Source organism: Lithobates pipiens, unplaced genomic scaffold (assembly GCF_037356315.1).
Source record: "Lithobates pipiens isolate NorthernLeopardFrog02 unplaced genomic scaffold, aLitPip1_a1.2 Scaffold_27, whole genome shotgun sequence".
Classification (NCBI taxonomy): Eukaryota; Metazoa; Chordata; class Amphibia; order Anura; family Ranidae; genus Lithobates; species Lithobates pipiens.
Window position 1 is genome coordinate 15,944,189 of NW_027507788.1, and position 18,614 is coordinate 15,962,802.

General features: G+C 43.0%; 1 pseudogene across 1 annotated transcript in view; it reads right to left on the reverse strand.

Annotated features, from left to right (window-relative positions):
- The window catches only part of LOC143933103 (phospholipase A2 inhibitor and Ly6/PLAUR domain-containing protein-like), a 21,382-nt pseudogene extending 3,113 nt beyond the window's left edge, over positions 1 to 18,269 (reverse strand). Inside the window, exons 1-3 of the transcript XR_013263011.1 lie at positions 18,218 to 18,269; positions 9,475 to 9,597; positions 6,419 to 6,574 (exon numbers count right to left, since the gene is read on the reverse strand). The product of XR_013263011.1 is annotated as a phospholipase A2 inhibitor and Ly6/PLAUR domain-containing protein-like (transcript). The remainder of the gene's footprint in view (positions 1 to 6,418; positions 6,575 to 9,474; positions 9,598 to 18,217) is intronic.
- Positions 18,270 to 18,614: the final 345 nt, after the last annotated feature.

Genomic DNA, 18,614 nt, shown 5'->3' on the forward strand with positions numbered 1-18,614 from the left:
CGTGCTGTACACGTCATCACTCACGCTTTCAGCGGACTGTCTGTTCATCGTGTGTGGTCAAGTCCGTTCATTCAAAAGTTGGACGGACTGTCTGTCGGATTGTCTGACGAACTTAGTTGGGCAGACAATCCGCCCGTGTGTACGCGGCCTTACTGTTCATCCAAGTTTTGTCTTGTCTCAGCCCAGATGAAGGAGGAGCTGTGTTACCCCAAAAACACCTTAGCTTTTTTATTTGACTTTTTATATGACCAACAATTAAAATGATCTTGGACTTTCATTTGTTTTTGCAATGGAGATCCCTTCTGTATTTCTATGGTTTGGCATTCAGCTTTAGACATTTTTGAATTGGCTGTTGTAGTGCATTGGCTGGTTGGTGCACTTCTTATGCCGCGTACACAGGACCGGACTTTTTGACAGCAAAGGTCCGACGGAATGAGTCCGTCGGACAATTCGATCTTGTGTGGGCTCCATCGGACCTTTGCTTGCCAAAAATCCAGCGGACTTTAGAAATAGAACATGTTTTAAATTTTTCCACCGGAACTCCGCCGGACCTAGAAATCAGTTGGTGTGTATGCTAGTCCGACGGACAAAAACCGACGCTAGGGCAGCTATTGGCTACTGGCTATGAACTTCCTTATTCTAGTCCAGTTGTACGTCATCACATTTGAATCCATCGGACTTTGGTGTGATTGTGTGTGGCCAAGTCCGTTCATTCGGAAAGTCCGTCGGAACTCCGCCGAAACTCCGTCGGAAAGACCGCCGGATCTAGTCCCTCGAAAAAGTCAGATCGTGTGTATGCGGCATTAGGATGACTGAACTTGTCTTTGCAGTTGAGGAAAGGGGACAATTATCATTGGAGCTGTAGGGTTATCATCAAAGTAGTGAATGATGTTGATGTAAACAATCTAGTTCCCGGATGGGCAGCTTCTACACACCAGAGGATCTTTATGGTCTCCTTGGCTTGTAGTGTGATGTAACAAAATTTAAAACTGAAGTGTCACCACTGCTAAGAGGTCCAGATACAACCTTTTTCCCATATAGTCAGGGAGACAATGCAAAAAGTAGCGGCTTCTTTTTGGATTGTTCCCCTGACTTTTATTTTAGAATAGAGTTGTATCTGGACCTCTTAGCAGTGGTGTGGCTCTCCAATTGTTTAACTGATCTTTGCCTCTTTTCTATTTATGTTAAAACTGTTATTAGACATTGGGTTGGAGTGGCTCTGTGCCTTGTGGTCGCTGTAATGGGCAATTGCAGCGATGACAAATGTAAACAGTGTAGTTCTGATGACAAGGATAATTTAATTAATTCATGTATTGGCTGCAGTTAAGGAATAAGTGATCAAAGATTGGGGGGGGGGGGGGGGCACTGACCACCAATGTTATGGAATCATTTTATTTTGTTCCTTCCCACCCTTTTTCACTCTTCACTAATTCTTCCCTTTCCCACACATTCATGCTTTTTTCCCCCACCCTCAGTTCACACACTCCCCTCCCCCCTCTCCCCTATTACCCCCCAGCTTTTGGTCCCATTTTCTGGCCCCTGGGCCCTTGCCTGCCCTCCCCCAGGGGCAAGCGCAAACTCTCACTGGCCTAGTTGGTTGGCCTTCCAGCCTTTTCGCCCCTTCCTTCACATGATGGGCCGGGACCTCATGCCATGCCGCCTGGATCTTTCAGCAATTGTCAAGCACAGCACTTTGGAGGCCATCTTTGGTAAATATGGTTACATAGTTACATAGTTAGTAAGGTTGAATAAAGACACCAGTCCATCCAGTTCAACCTGAGTGAGTGTCTACAATTGTCCCTATCCCTGTACATTTCACACGCACATTGGTCCCTACCCTCAAGGAGCCCACAATCCAAGGTCCCCATTCATATACTAAGGCCAATTTGGGACAGAAGCCAATTAGCCTACCTGCATGTCTTTGGAGTGTGGGAGGAAACCGGAGTACCTGGAGGAAACCCACGCAGGCACAGGGAGAACATGCAAACTCCAGGCAGGTAGTGTCGTGGTTGGGATTCAAACCAGCAACCCTTTTTACTGCTAGGTGAGAGTGCTAACCACTACACCACTGTGCCACCCACAATAATTGCAATAATGACAATAATTGTATTGATGTTACATATATCCTGATGTTTAAAAACTTGTTTTCTCTTACATTTTCTTGTAGAGCTCTTGTATTCCTCCTTTTCCCCAAGATGAAGACCTTTACTATTAATGGCCGAAACACGTTGGGAGCTCTTAGTATGACTATATATACCTATACCATACTATATGTGTTTTATGTACACCTATGTTTATATTATTATGATGTATATACAATGGATTGAATAACAGAGCTCATGTTTTAACATAACTTATATTGTATGATCATTTTTCAATTAAATATATTCTATTTACCTCTTCAATTTTTTGGCTGCAACTCAAAACCCCACAGGGAAAAAAATTCCTTCGTTACGGGATCACTTCTGAAGGGAAGGACCTCATTTTCCAGTAACAACCAAAGTGGTTGAGGGAGGGGGTGGGGTTTTAAATGCCACCAATGATTGTGGGATTGTTTTTGAGAGGGGGGGGGGGGGTTAATATGCCACTGACCACTAACGATAGAGTTGGGGGATTTTTAACTTTCACTGACCACATGGTTTTTAGATTATGTGTTACCCCTGCCTGGGGGCAGGGCAGGACTTAGGGTGGTGGGGGCCCCTGGGCTTGAGTCACTTTCGGACCCTACCTTCTATACATTACCGTATTTATTGGCATATAACATGCGCCCCAAGTTTAGGAGGGAATTTTAAGGACAAAAACTTTTAGGAGGGAAGTTTAAGGAAAAAACTTACATTAAATGCCCATCAATGCAGCCTTATCAGTGTCTATCTGCAGCCTTGCCCATCCATCTGCAGCCTTGCCCATCCATCTGCAGCTTTGCCCATCCATCTGCAGCTTTGTCAGTGTAATTTGCAGCCTTGAAGTTTAGAAATGTCGCTGCCAAGATACAGAGTCCTATGTATCTCGGCGGCTCTCGGGTCCTCTCGCAGTCCAGAGTGGAGCCGAGAGTAGCCGAGTGTACTCGGCTTGGCTCACAGTCACGCCCCGTCCCTGTGTTATGTCCATCACAGGGCGGGACTGTGAGCGGAGCCGAGCTGAGTACACTCGGCTATGTATCTTGGTGTGGCCCGTGGGGCCCCCTATTGGGCGGGGGCCCATGGGCTTGAGCCCAGTCAAGCCCAATGGTAAGTCCGGCCCTGCCTAGGGGTACTGCTTTTTTCAGTGTACATATTATAAGAACTCTTCCCTTTTTTCAGGGCACTTCTCAGCACATAATTTCTCCATAATTACCCATTACTTATCTTGGGTATGCTCCCTTTTCTTGGCATACTGACCAGATCACCACACTTCAGGTCTATTTATGTTGTAGGGCAGGGGTCTCAAACTGGTGGCCCTCCAGCTGCTGCGGAACTACAAGTCCCATGAGGCATTGGAAGGCTGACAATTACAAGTATGACTCCCCACAAGCAGAGGCATGATGGGACTTGTAGTTTCACAACAGCTGGAGGGCCACCAGTTTGAGATCTCCTGTTGTAGGGCTTGTTGCGTGTTTATGTGATCCGTATCTGTCTCGGTCATAGGGCCATGAGCAAAAATATAGTTTATAAATACCTTCTATACATTACCGTATTTATTGGAGTATAACACGCGCCCCAAGTTTAGGAGGGAATTTTAAGGACAAAAACTTTTAGGAGGGAAGTTTAAGGAAAAAACTTACATTTAAATGCCTATCAATGCAGCCTTATCAGTGTCTATCTGCAGCCTTGCCCATCCATCTGCAGCCTTGTCAGTGTCATTTGCAGCCTTGAAGTTTAGAAATGGCGCTGCCAAGATACAGTGTCCTGTGTATCTCCGCAGCTCTCGGGTCCTCTCGCAGTCCAGAGTGAAGCCGAGAGTAGCCGAGTGTACTCGGCTTGGCTCACAGTCACGCCCAGTCCCTGTGTTATGTCTATCATAGGGCGGGACTGTGAGCCGAGCCGAGTACACTTGGCTATGTATCTTGGCGTGGCCCGTGGGGCCCCCAATTGGGCGGGGCCCATGGGCTTGAGCCCAGTCAAGCCCAATGGTAAGTCCGGCCCTGCCTGGGGGTACTGCTTTTTTCAGTGTACATATTATAAGAACCCTTCCCTTTTTTCAGGGAACTTCTCAGCACATCATTTCTCCATAATTACTCATTACTTATCTTGGGTATGCTCCCTTTTCTTGGCATACTGACCAGACCACCACACTTCAGGTCTATTTATGTTGTAGCAGGGGTCTCAAACTGGCGGCCCTCCAGCTGTTGTTGCAGAACTACAAGTCCCATGAGGCATTGCAAGGCTGACAGTTACAAGTATGACTCCCCACAAGCAGAGGCATGATGGGACTTGTAGTTTCACAACAGCTGGAGGGCCACCAGTTTGAGACCCCCTGTTGTAGGGTTTGTTGCGTGTTTATGTGATCCGTATCTGTCTCGGTCATAGGGCCACGAGCAAAAATATAGTTTATAAATAGCACTCGTATTGTTTGCTCCTTAGTGAGTAAAGATAACAGAAGAATTGTTCTCCCTGTGCCTGCGTGGGTTTCCTCCGGGTACTCCGGTTTCCTCCCACACACCAAAGACATGCAGGTAGGTTAATTGGCTTCTGTCCAAAATTGGCCCTAGTATATGAATGGGGACCTTGGATTGTGGGCTCCTTGAGGGTAGGGACCGATGTGAGTGTGCAATGTACAGGGATGGGGACAACTGTGGACACTCACTCGGGTTGAACTGGATGGACTGGTGTCTTTATTCAACCTAACTAACTATGTAACTAAGTAACTATGTAATGGAGGCCATATTGCTGTGTTTTCCATTTTGTTCTGTTTTTTTGGAACGACTCTTGCATTTCTGGGCTTACTATTATATCATGTTTGAAATTTGCATTCTAAAAAAATGTCTTAGTTAAAAATGAGATGGAACAAAAATTATATCACCAAAAGAAAACTCTATTGCTGCGTACACACGATCGGATTTTGCAGACGGGAAATGTTGGATGTAAGCTTGTTGTCGGAAATTCCGACCGTGTGTACGCTCCATTGGACATTTTCTTTCGGAATTTCCAACCACAAACGTTTGAGAGCAGGTTCTCAAATTTTCCGCCAACTTTGTTGTCGGAAAGTCCGATCGTGTGTACACAAGTCCATTGCACAAAAGTTCACGCATGCTCGGAATCAAGCAGAAGGAGCTGCACTGGCTATTGAACTTCCTTTTTTCTGGGCTCGCCGTACGTCTTGCACGTCACCGCGTTCCCATGCTCGTAATTGTTGGCCAGCATTTGTGTGACCGTGTGTATGCAAGCCAAGTTTGAGCCAACGCCCTTCGAACCTTTGTGGGAAAAAAAAGGACGTCAATTTTGTTTGGGAGCCACGTCGCACGACCACGCAATTAAAGCGACGCAGTGCCGAATCGCAAAAAAAAAAAAAATGCTCTGGTCAGGGAGGGGGTAAATTCTTCCGGGGCTGAAGAAGTTAAAGTGGTTGTGTAAACCTCAGACATGAAATATGAATAAAGCACATCCCTCTATAATGTGTACTTTTCTCAATGCAGAGCACTAATGGCGTGTACACACGACCGGACATTCCAGCAGAGTAGGTCCGACGGTCTCCCCGACGGACTTTGGGCGGAGTTCCGAACGAACGGACTTGGCCACACACAATCACACCAAAGTCTGACGGATTCGAACGTGATGACGTACGACCGGACTAGAATAAGGAAGTTCATAGCCAGTAGCCAATAGCTGCCCTAGTGTTGGTTTTCGTCCGTCGGACTAGCAAACACACGAATGGATTTTTCGACTGGACTCGAGTCCGTCGGAAAAATTTGAAACATGTTCTAAATCTAAAGTCCATCTGATTTTTCGACAGCAAAGGTCTGATGAAGCCCACACACGATCGAATTGTTTGCTGTCGAAAAGTTTGTCCGTGTGTACGCTGCATTAGTGTAATATCTGCCTGCTGCCTCCTTCCTCTGCTGTCAGCGTGAGTCCCTGATGACAGGTTTTCCTGACACCAAGAGAAAAAAGGTGACAGGGGGAGGGACCTCCAGCTGATTGGAAGCTTTAGCTCTGTTCCTGTGTGCGAGGGGGGTGTGTCCTTTCCCTCCAATCAGCTCTCACTGAGCTCTGCAGTGTGCCATTTTTAGCTCTCCGTCCCCCTGTTTTCTAACAGCTCAGACAAGCCTTATAAATTCAGTACTTTGAACGGATGTAGAGAAGACAGCAGATAAACAGGTACAACTTATGTAGGAGGATTTATTCCATCTCTGTGTATTACCTGAGGTTGGCCTCAACCACTATAACAAATATGAATATTTTGACTTCTATGAGAGAGAAAGGACATCTACAATTGTACTTACAAGTGGGTACGACAGCATCGCAGTTGTCGGTGTCACAGCACAAAGTTGCGGTTTTGACATTGCCGTCTATAAATCTTACGATTCCAGTTATGTCACATTGGTTATTGGGGACACATCCTCACGCAAAAATTGGAATCCCAGTGTATCCGGGTGTAGCTGCATACAAATAGTTTATAAATGTTAGTCAGGCAGCATGTACTGTATTCATTTTACAAAGGAATGTGCATAGCCACATAGCTAATACAGTATATTGACTGCAAAAAAAAAAAAAAAAAACCCTGTCACCAGCTGAAAAAGTTGCAGTTAAAAGCACAGCGAAATGAAGCATTGAAATTATTTACTTAACCACTTCAGTTCAGGAAGGTTTTACCCCCCTTCATGACCAGGCCATGTTTTGCGATACGGCACTGCGTTACTTTAACCGATTGCCGGCCAGCCGCCATAGTTTTACTGCGGCTACATGGCTCGGCTGCGTGAATCACCATCATGTTACGTCATGTCTTTAGTTAGAACACGTAGCAGGGAACACAATTAACCCCTTGATCGCCCCCCCCCCCCCCCAGTGTTAACCTCTTCCCTGCCAGTGACATTGTTACAGTAGGTAAATAGTGATGAGCGCAACCTCAAAATGATGTGATGATCACTAACAATACCAGTAATTGATCATGAATATTAATAAATATAGGTGATGAATAAATCACATGGTGATTGATGATCCAAGTAAATGTGGGAAAAGTTCAAAATATTGAAATAAAACCTAGCCAATCAAATAGGAAAGGATGTTGTGTATAGTTCAAACAAAAAAAAAATTCTAAATGTACAATAAAGCTTGCAGTTCATATACCAAATAAAAAGCTTCTTGCAAAGTGCTTCTCATGAAATCTTCCTTAAAGAGGAGTTTCTGAGGTCTGCACTGAGGGGGGTTTGCTCTGATGAAGGGGGATCTGCACTGATGAAGGGGGGGTCTGCACTGAGGGGGGTTTGCACTGACGAAGGGGGGGGGTCTGCACTGAGGGGGGTCTGCACTGATGGAGGGGGGTGGTCTGCACTGAGGGGGTTTGCACTGATGAAGGGGGATCTGCACTGATGAAGGGGGGGTCTGCACTGAGGGGGGTCTGCACTGATGGAGGGGGGTGGTCTGCACTGAGGGGGGTCTGCACTGATGAATGGGGGGTCTGCACTGAGGGGGTTTGCACTGATGAAGGGGGGTCTGCACTGATGAAGGGGGGGTCTGCACTGATGTAGGGGGGGTGATCTGCACTGAGGGGGATATGCACTGATAACAGGGGGGGTCTGCTTTGATGGAGGGGAGTCTGCACTGAGGGGGGTCTGTACTGCGGGAGGGGGATCTATACAGTCTGTCTGTACCTAGCGAAGGGGCTACACTGATGAAGGGGGTCTCTACTTGGTGAGGGGGGTCTGTACTGAGGGAGGAGGATCTGTACTTAATGGCGGGGGTCTGTAGTTTGTGGAGGGGTGTCTGTACTGAGGGGGGACTATAGTTGGGGGGGGGTGACACTATTTTTTTCCTCACCCGGTGACACCAACCAGGGCCGGTGCTCCCACTAGGTGGATTAGGCAGCCGCCTAGGGCGCACTGCCCCCTAGGGCGCCCGGCCACTGTCCACAGAGCTTGCAGTTGCAACTATACTATACTCCAGGCAGCCGCTCTGAGTCTCTGACATGTGTGAAGCAGGGCAGCGCCCCTGCCCCCCACCCGGTCTCTGTTGTAACATAATTGATGGGCACAGCTGAGACTGTATTTGATGGGCACAGGTGAAACTGTTTGATGGGCACAGGTGAAGCGGCATTAATGGTCACAGATGAGACTGCGTTTGATGGGCACAGGGGAAGCGGCATAGTGAGGGCACAAGTCAGACTGCATTTGATGGGCACAGATGAAGCGGCATTAATGGGCACAGGTGAGACTGTGTTTGATAGGCACTGGTGAGACTGTGTTTGATGGGCACTGGTGGGGCTGCCTACATTTGATGGGCACAGTTTAGGCTGTATTTGATGGGCACAGGTGAAACTGTTTGATGGGCAGAGATGAAGTGGCATTAATGGGCACAGATGAGACTGTGTTTTATGGGCACAGGTGAAGCGGAATAGTGAGGGCACAAGTCAGACTGCATTTGATGGGCACAAGTGAAGCGGCATTAATGGGCACAGGTGAGACTGTGTTTGATAGGCAATGGTTAGACTGTGTTTAATGGCCACTGGTGGGGCTGCCTACATTTGATGGGCACAGGTGAGGCTGTATTTGATGGGCACAGGTGAAGTGGCATTAATGGCCACAGGTGAGACTTTCCACAATTAGCTGGTTTACAAAGTGTTGCATGGAAAATAGTAGCAGCCATTAGAAAACGTGGGGTGTACATGGGCGTGGAGTCAGGGGTGGAGCCGGGGGGCAGCAAAATGAGGTTTCACCTAGGTCAGTGATGGCGAACCTTGGCACCCCAGATGTTTTGGAACTACATTTCCCATGATGCTTCTGCACTCTGCAGTGTAGATGAGCATCATGGGAAATGTAGTTCCAAAACATCTGGGGTGCCAAGGTTCGCCATCACTGGCCTAGGGTGTCAAAAATCCTTGCACCAACCCTAGTGACTCCACTGCTCCTCCTGCTGGTGATTCCTCTAGTGATGCATTCTAGAATTCTATTTACTTTTCCTACTGCCCGGTCACACTGTTTATTAATTTTGCCATCATCTGAAATAAGTACTCCCAAATCTTTTTCCTCTGTAGCTCCGGCCAACACTGTACCACCCCCCCCCCCCCCCCCCCCAATGTTGTACTTCGTCTTTTTTTCTCTAGGGGCACTATTTTACATTTACAAGCATTGAACTGCAGTTTCTATAGTTTTGACCAATCCTCCAGCATTTCATCAGCACAGCAATTCCAACACATACCGTATTATCTTATAGAAAAATATTGAAATGAATGGTCTGGTGACAGGGTATCTTTAAAAACATTTGGTAAGAGTTAAAAATGAATGGCATGAGAAAAAATAAAAAGAAGCAATGCTGTGGTTTAATATAAGTAGAGTTGCCATACTTAGCTTTGATACAGTCATTGCTGTGCCACAACTATATCCTGAAGGGCAGGTCTGCGACTGAGAGTTTTTTGGGCAGGAGGTTCCCCCAATATTGACACATTTAATGCAGGAGAGTGAAAACCCTAAAAAAAGAAAAACAAAAAGTAGATAAAATTAGGTCCAGTATATTGTATAATACAGCAAATCTGATTGTAATATTTGTGAACATCAAAGATATAGTTATACGGACTGCTAGTAATGAGAAAACATCTGCTGAAGATTTTTTTTGGATATGAACTATTCCAGGAATATTGAATTCCCGCACTTAGTGGTTCAGTCTAACCCCTACACTGATACTGCACCCCGAAGTGACATAGGGGGCGGCGGGACAACCACAAATTCACTGTCTTCAAAACGAGGTCTGATAAGAGTCACATTTTTTGGGTTGGCAGAGGACAAATGCCCTTTTTTTGCCCCCTTTATCCAAACAGCAATGGGATACTCCTTTTAAATATTGATGGAATATCAAAATGAAAATAATATTCATTCAGAATACTGAAACTGGAAGTCTGTACAGTAAGTTCTCCTGGAGTCTAAGCCCTTGCAGGGCCATTTTTTAGGGCAGGGCAAAAGGGGCAGCTGCCCTGGGCCCTGTCATTGTTGTGGGGCCAAAGCAGCTGCCCCATACTTGCCAACTATCCTAGTTTAAATTCCCTCATCCCTCAAAGTTTTATTCCCATGATGTGTCCCAATATCTCAGTGTGAAGTGCTGCTACTAATGCTGCCCAGCTCTGCCCTTTTGTTGTGTACAGATGACTCACCTGCAGACTCTGTGTTTACATGTAAATTACCGGCATTCATATGTAAATAGCAGTGGCCAGCAGCATTGATATGTATATCATGCCTCCCTGAGGTCCTATCCACAGTAATCTCTGGCAACCAATCAACATGCAGAAATCATTTGCTGTAACCCTCTAGCAACTAATCAGTGAGTCGTAATGTGTGCTGTAACCTTTAGCAACTAGTCAGTGAGTGGAAATGATACACTGTAACCTCTGGCAACCAATCACAATCACTGCTTGATCTGATTCAGTAAACAGATTTTGAGTCTAGCTGCTATTTATTGTATGTCTCAGAGCAGGTGGAGAGCGAAACTGTATGGGGAGGAGAGGGCCCCAAGAAAAGTTTTGCCCAGGGTCCAATCAATATTAACGACAGCCCTGGACACTGATAGGCAGCACTGATATTTGGCACTGATGATGAAGCACTGATGGGCACTGATTGGCAGCACTGATGGGCATTGCTAGATGGCAATGCTGGGCACTGATAGGCAGCACGGATATGCACAGGTAGGTGGCACTGGTGGGCACTGCATAGCAACAGTGGCTCTCCCTGTTTGGGACCGATGTCCATTTGACAGGAGCCGGTGATCGGCTTCTATTTTCCTCCTCACGCTATCAGCATGAAGAGAAAAAAAAAGCCGATTGCAATCTTCTCTTTACATCATGTGATCAGCTGTCATTGGCTGACAGCTGATCATGCGGCAAGGGGCTGGATTGCCCCCCCCCCCCCCACTCCGATCTGTGGTCAGCCTAGTCTCATTGACTCACTGACCACAGGGGGGCGCACATCTTGGGAGGATGTACATGGACATCCTCCCAGCAATTAAGCTGTATCATGCTGTAGTCGTCTTCCGGCTATAGCATGGAAGGGAGGTGGCTAAAGTATCTCCAACCTACGGCCCTCCAGCTGTTGCAGAACTACACGTCCCATGAGGCATTGTAAAATTCTCACATTCATAGACATGACTAGGCATGATGGGAATTGTAGTTCATGAACAAATGGAGGGCCATAGTTTGGAGACCCCTGGCTTAAAGGGTAACTCCACTTCCGTGGCAAAAAAAATAAAAAATCGCAAATAAAAAAAAATATATATAGCATATACAATTGTGACTCAAGTCAAAGCCCTTGTACACACGGACGGAGAATCCATCGGAATGTGTCCTATCGGACCGTGTCGTCGGATAATGCGACTGTGTGTGGTATGCATCGGACTGATTCTGTCGGAATATCCGTCGGACCCAATTTTCCAACTTGTTGGAAATATTTCCCGACCAACTGGTTCGATCGGACATACTCCGATCATGTGTAGAGAATTTTGATCGGACCAAGTGCCACGCATGCCCAGATCAAATTCCTACATCAAAGCTATTGGCTACTAGTCTGAATGTAGTCCCATCGTAACGAAATTACGTCATCACGTTCTGAATGATCGGATTTTTCGACAACTTAGTCCGACCGTGTGTATGCAACAGTTTCGGACAAGATTTAACGGACAAAATCCGACGGATTTGGTTGTCGAAATCTCCGACCGTGTGTACAGGGGCAAATTGTAATTCAATGTTATTAAAAATTACCTTTCCTTTTCAAACTGAAGCTCTGTAATTTACTGTAAAATACAATGCAATATGGCTACCTGGAGGTGTTCTGTACACAGAATGTGTACATTACGCCCCCCCACCAAAAACATAATTTTTTTGCTTGTGTGATTGGCTCCCTGATTTTTCCAGAAGTCTGCATTAACATACAAATCAAATTTTGGGCATTCCCTGCAACAACAAAAAAATATATATATATTTTTTTTGGTCAGATACTCCCAATAGGAAATCACATCTAAAGGAACGCAAACCCTGCAATTTTCCTTATTAGAACCCTATAGGTGCAGCAGCTGGTTGATAATTAGGAACCACTCCCATTATATTACCTTCGTACATGGGCACAGAGAAACACACAGGGATTTCTTCAGAATAACAAAAGATAGGAATCTGCAACTAAGTTTTTTTTTTAAATCCTTGTAATGTACATAGGTCGCCCAGAGGGGAATGTTTTTTTCTCAACAAAAGTGGAGTTAGTCTTTAAGGTAGAATTATAGGCAAAACTTTTTTTTTCCCCCATCTATGTTCCATTTCGGAGATTCCCCTTCACTTCCTGTCCCATAGCCACACAGGAAATCATACCGCCCAACGTTTTTGATATTTGATAACGAGGGACACCTATCAGCAAAAGAAGGTAGGCATAAGACACACCCCCTGCCACGCCCCTTAAAGGAGAATTGTACAAACAAAAGATTAGTTAAATCCACAAGCGATTTTTTTTTGTACCACTACTATTCCTTTATTCTGGCTTTTGAAATTTACAAATGCAGCCATTTAGAATTTGGTTGAACGATTTAGCACTGGGAAACACTATTTGATGAATAAAAAGGTAATTTTTCTATACAACTATATAGATTAGACATGTGCATTAGTTTTCGTCCGAATTTCAGGTATTAACGGCTGAAAACTGAAAGATCCGACGTAAACAAATGCTTTATTTTCGTTTTCGTTGCGACAACAGTTCGATATAGATAGGAGATTCGACATGAGGCTGACAATAGCGATCTGTGTCCATCGAACCTGGGGTCGAATGTGCCTAACCTTAACTCTATTAATCCAAGATTATTCTACATAGAGAGAAAAGATTTGACATAAAGAGAAAAGATTCGACATAAAGATTAAAGATTCGACATAGAAAGAAAAGATTCGACATAGAGAGAAAAGATTCGACACAGAGAGAAAAGATTCGACATAGAGAGAAAAGATTCGACATAGAGAGAAAAGATTCGACATAGAGAGAAAAGATTTGACATAGAGAGAAAAGATTCGACATAAAGATTAAAGATTCGACATAGAGAGAAAAGATTTGACATAGAGAAAAATGATTGGTCATAAAGAGAAAAGATTTAACATAAAGAGAAAAGATTTGACATAGAAAGAAAAGATTCGACATTATAGAGACAATAGCAAAAAAAGTCAAATGCGCCTAACCTAACTCTATTAGTCCAAGATTATTTGACATAGAGAGAAAAGATTTGACATGAAGATTCGATGAAGCAGTCGCCGCGAGCGGACATTTATGGTCAAATGCTCCACCCATATGCTATAGAAGAATTCTAATGTTGGTTGACTAGTAATAATAATTAATAAATATAATTATTACTAGTGTCATACAACATTAGAATTCTACTATAGCTTGTAGGCGGAACATTCGACCGGAAATGTACGATTGCGGCGTTGTACAGTTTAGCTGCTCCGTCAAATCTTCTTAGAAAATTCGACAGACACCATAAGCCTTCAATGACAGATTCGACCTTAACTTCGGATTTTCTGACAAATTCATTTTTTTAACAAAACGAAATAAATAAAAACGAATTTCGTGAGTAACTAAATAAATGTATTTTTCGGACCAAAACGAAATATCCGAAACTAAATATTTTAGTGTGCACATGTCTAATATACATCAGACCAAAATGAGGAGGAAAGAGGGACAGAGGGACTTTTTTACCGAAATCGGGGACAGTTGAAAGCTATGGGAAATGAGAAGAAATCCCTGCAAATTAAGGAAATTCTTGGGGGATCCCTCGGGTCACTAGAACGAGGGTCCCCACTGGAAGATTTCCCCTCTAGCACTTTCCTGGGGACAACCCAAATTTCGGGATTTTCTTTTACTTTCACATTCAATGATAATAGTAAACAGGACAACTAGAGAGGGGGAAACTCCCTAACGGGCACATAGATAGCAATAAACACTGATGGGCGTTCTAATCCCTCTCCATTCTATCCAAAGCAAAAAAAAAAAGTTTTGCCTTTAATTATACTGTACATTTATTATTGAACTTATAATTGAACTATTATTGAACTGCAGCCATTTAAACCATGTAAAACCTGAACCTGTCCCAGAAGTCTCCACCCTACAGAGGTCTCCATCCTTGAGAGATTTCTGTACACCTTGTATGGTGCATTGCAATGAGTAATTGCACTCAATTGGAGATGAGATTTTGTTATTTGGTCTCAGGTACTTTTCCATAATCAAGATAATGGAAAGGATATATCCCAACCACAACACTACCTACCTGGAGTTTGCATGTTCTCCCTGTGCCTGTGTGGGTTTCCTCCGGGTACTCCGGTTTCCTCCCACACTCCAAAGACATGCAGGTAGCTTAATTGGCTTCTGTCCAAAACTGGCCCCTAGTATATGAATGGGGACCTTGGATTGTGGGCTCCTTAAGGGTAGGGACCAATGTGAGTGTGCAATGTACAGGGAAAGGGACAGTTGTAGACACTCACTCAGCTTGAACTGGATGGACTGGTGTCTTTATTCAACCTTACTAACTATGTAACTATGTAACTATATCACACTATTTATGATACTATGCACATTTTTGAAAGGAGGTGAGTTTACTGGTCTCCATACTGATAGGGGCTGTTTATAATTTACTCCATAGTTCAAGTGAGGACCCTTAGCTTCCTTTCAAGGATTCTGCAAAAACATTTCTTGTACTGGTCGTAAGTTGTTAAAGTCTTATGCCCCGTACACACGATTGGACTTTCCGACAACAAAACCGTTGATTTTCGTTCGAAGGTTGTTGGCTCAAACTTGCCTTGCATACACACGGTCACACAAATGTTGGCCAACAATAACGAACGTGGGAACGCGGTGACGCACAAGACGTGCGACGAGCCGAGAAAAAAGGAAGTTCAATAGCCAGTGTGGCTCCTTCTGCTTGATTGCGTGCGTGAACTTTTGTGTGTCGGACTTGTGTACACACGATTGGAAATTCCGACAACAAAGTTTTGTTGGCAGAAAATATGAGAACCTGCTAGCCAACATTTGTTGGCGGAAAGTCCGACAACAAATGTTCGATGGAGCGTACACACGGTCGGACCTTCCGCCAACAAGCTCACATCCAACATTTGTTGTCGGAAAATCGAATCGTATGTACGGGACATTGTATCACTCCATTTAACCCAGTCCTGTTTTTCTTTTCTTATTGTGAAATGTTAATGCCGCGTACACACGATCGGAATTCTCGTCGGAAAAAGCTCTGATGGTTTTCCCGACGGAATTCCGACGGAATTCGGCTCAAGCTGTCTTCCCTACACACGGTCACACCAAATTTACGATCATTTATAACGCTGAGACGTACAACACGTACAACGTGACTAGAAAAAGGAAGTTCAATAGCCAGTAGCCAATAGCTTCCGTCTCGTAGTTGAATCTGAGCATGCGTGATTTTTGGCGTGTCGGAATTGCATACACACGATCGGAATTACCGATAGAAAGTTTTTCCTTCAGGAAAATTGAGAACATGCTATCAGTTTTTGTCTGGCGGAAATTCGGCCAGCTAAATTTAAGCATACACACGGTCGCATTTTCCGATGAAAAGCTCTCATCAGTCTTTTTCTGGCCAGAATTCCGATCGTGTGTACGCGGCATTAGTACATAAAAGATTATTCCTGATATCTTTGTAATCACTTACCTTTGTCGCTAATTGGGCTTGTAAACCCTTATTTGTCCTAATATCAGTTGATGTTATTCTTACGTGATAAGCACGCTGAAACTTTACCAAAATGAACAACTGTATTTGTTATCTTTAAAAAGAAAAATACAGTGTTTGTAAATGAACCAGGTAAAACCATCCAATCAGAGTGATTCCCAACATTTTTATTTTCTTTCATTAAAAAAATGCAAAAAAAAAAAAATGCAAGAAATGCGGCGCTACCTAGAATAAAATACAATACTCAAACTGTGAAAACTTTGAAAAAGTCACGAGGTCGTGACGCAACGCGCCAGGGAGGGAGCTTTTGGTGTTGCATTCATCACTTCCGTTCGCGGCCGAGACCGGAAGTTCCGATCGTATTTGCGTAGTTTGTTGTCATCTGCTCCGTTCGTACTTGCGAAGTTTGCTGTCATTTGCTTTAATGTAAGTGATTTATTTTACCTATTAAAACGCTGCTATTGATTACTACCCATGAGAGCCTCCCCTTATCTTTCCTATGTACCACGAACGATATTTTCACCTGTTTGAAGACATTGGAGAAACACTATCCCTATATATATAGTGGTATGCTGCTGAAGCTGGACTGCTAAGGACGAGTGATTATCGGTTTTGTTGCAGTGCTTATATACTTGATTTCTGAGGTGAGAGGCTGGGGGAAACAGTGGGTGCACGGAGTTGTGGCACTGAAATTGGGCACTGAAGTTGATCGGTGGACAGTCACGGATTTGGAGAACACTTTATTTATTTTGCATGAACTGAGATACATGCTCACTATTTAATTGCATGGACTTCATTAGAGAAGCACTTTATATTTATTATTTGTCATTTGATTATTATCCGTCATTTCTCGGACTGTTTTCATAAGAGTATTTATTCAGCAATTTTCACATTTAATATTTTGTTAATATTTCATGCATGATGTTTTGAAGATTTATACACTTTATTTTTTCATGATACTATAATATTCACGGTTGAATATTGCACATTTAACACTTTTAGTGAGGTGAATTCACTGTTGCACTACATGTGTTTGAGTATTGTATTTTATTCTAGGTAGCGCCGCATTTCTTGCATTTTTTTATTTCTTTTGGTGTTGAGATCACTATTTTTTGCTGGCGGCTTCCTACATATGTACACGCATTTAGATATATATTTTGTAGGTATTTTCTACACATTTAATATTAGCCAGGTGGAGCGCATTAGTTTCGTGCATTCACATATTTTCTTTCATTATTTTCCATGAACTATTCCAGATCAGCACTAGAGGAACCCCACAACATCCACATTAGGTCAATATGACTCTACTACTGTATTTACAGTCCTGTATTTACAGTAGTAGAGTCATATTGAGCTAATGTGGATGTTGTGGGGTTCCGAAAGGCTTTGAAGGAAGGAATGGCCATGGTTCTTGTTCTATTGAGAGAGAGGAGTGTTTCCACTTATGTACTGCATGTACATAAGTGTGCAAAAGTTGTATGTTTGTAAAACTTCTCTTAAACTCAATAAAAAATGATTAAATAAGAAAAAAAATGCACTGATGCACTAAAAAAAAAAAAAAAAAAAGAATATGCAAAGAATATTAACAAAAAAAATGTTTTATATTTAAGTTTTTTTTTTATTCTTTTTTTTTTTTTACTATATTTTTTTTTTTTTTAGTGCATCAAAGCATTTTTTTTCTTATTTAATCATTTTTTATTGCGTTTAAGGGAAGTTTTACAAACATACAACATATTTTATATTTATCTGACTAAAAAGAAGCGGAAATGTTTTAGTCATGAGCATATATAAATAAATAAAATATGAACATATGAACCGCTATTCATTTCCTTTATTGTGTCTAAAATAAGTTGATGGCCAACGACAGGTTAAATTGTTCTTTTTTTTTTTGCTCAAATTGAGCTTAGTTTTAATTCAAAATTTTTATTTTATTTTTTAAGATAGAACTACATTCAGTCGCTGGACTGACTAGCATGCCCCACATACCCAGTCATTGTTTTAAATTAGCTATTCAATGAATAAATATCAGTTAATGTAAATTGGGCTTTATAATGAAAAATGATCTAAAACAGATACATAAGTAAATAAAAAAGGGGACAATAAAAAAAATAAAAAATAAAGTAATAATGTCTAAACATACATTATCACCAATTTTGAATGGAGGGAAGAGATCTTAAAATGCATAAAAGAGCATTAAATAAAATAAAATAAAAAGGGCAAATTTGCAGTAAATACATGTTTACAGCATGCATATACAGTATTTAAAAAAATATGCCGTGTATATTATGGTTTGTATCACACATCACCATTTAAAGTATGATTAAAAAAAAGTATACATTGGAAAAAATTAATAATTGTTAAAAGTTTACACTTATTGGACTACTCACCTGAAGGTACTAGTGCACAGAGCACAAGCAGGCCTGCCAAAGTCATTGCCATTATCCGAGCTTCTAGAACTTCATCCAGTGCAGACTCATTACTCGAGTCCTCCTTTTATGTACCACACCAAGGGCGGAGTGGAGAGGTGTCAAGATCTGTGCTGATCATTATTCAAATAGTACATCTGGTGTACATTTAAAATACTATGCAAATAGGGTGATAATCCCTGATAAGACCTTATGTATTTTAATTAACCACTTGCCAACCAGCGCACGACGATATACGTCAGGACAATGGCACGACTGGGCAAATGGGCGTAAATGTGCGTTCCATTTAAGATGCGGCATTGTGGACACGCACCCTGCGTGCTCTGTGACCGTGGGTCCTGCAGACTCGATGTCCGCC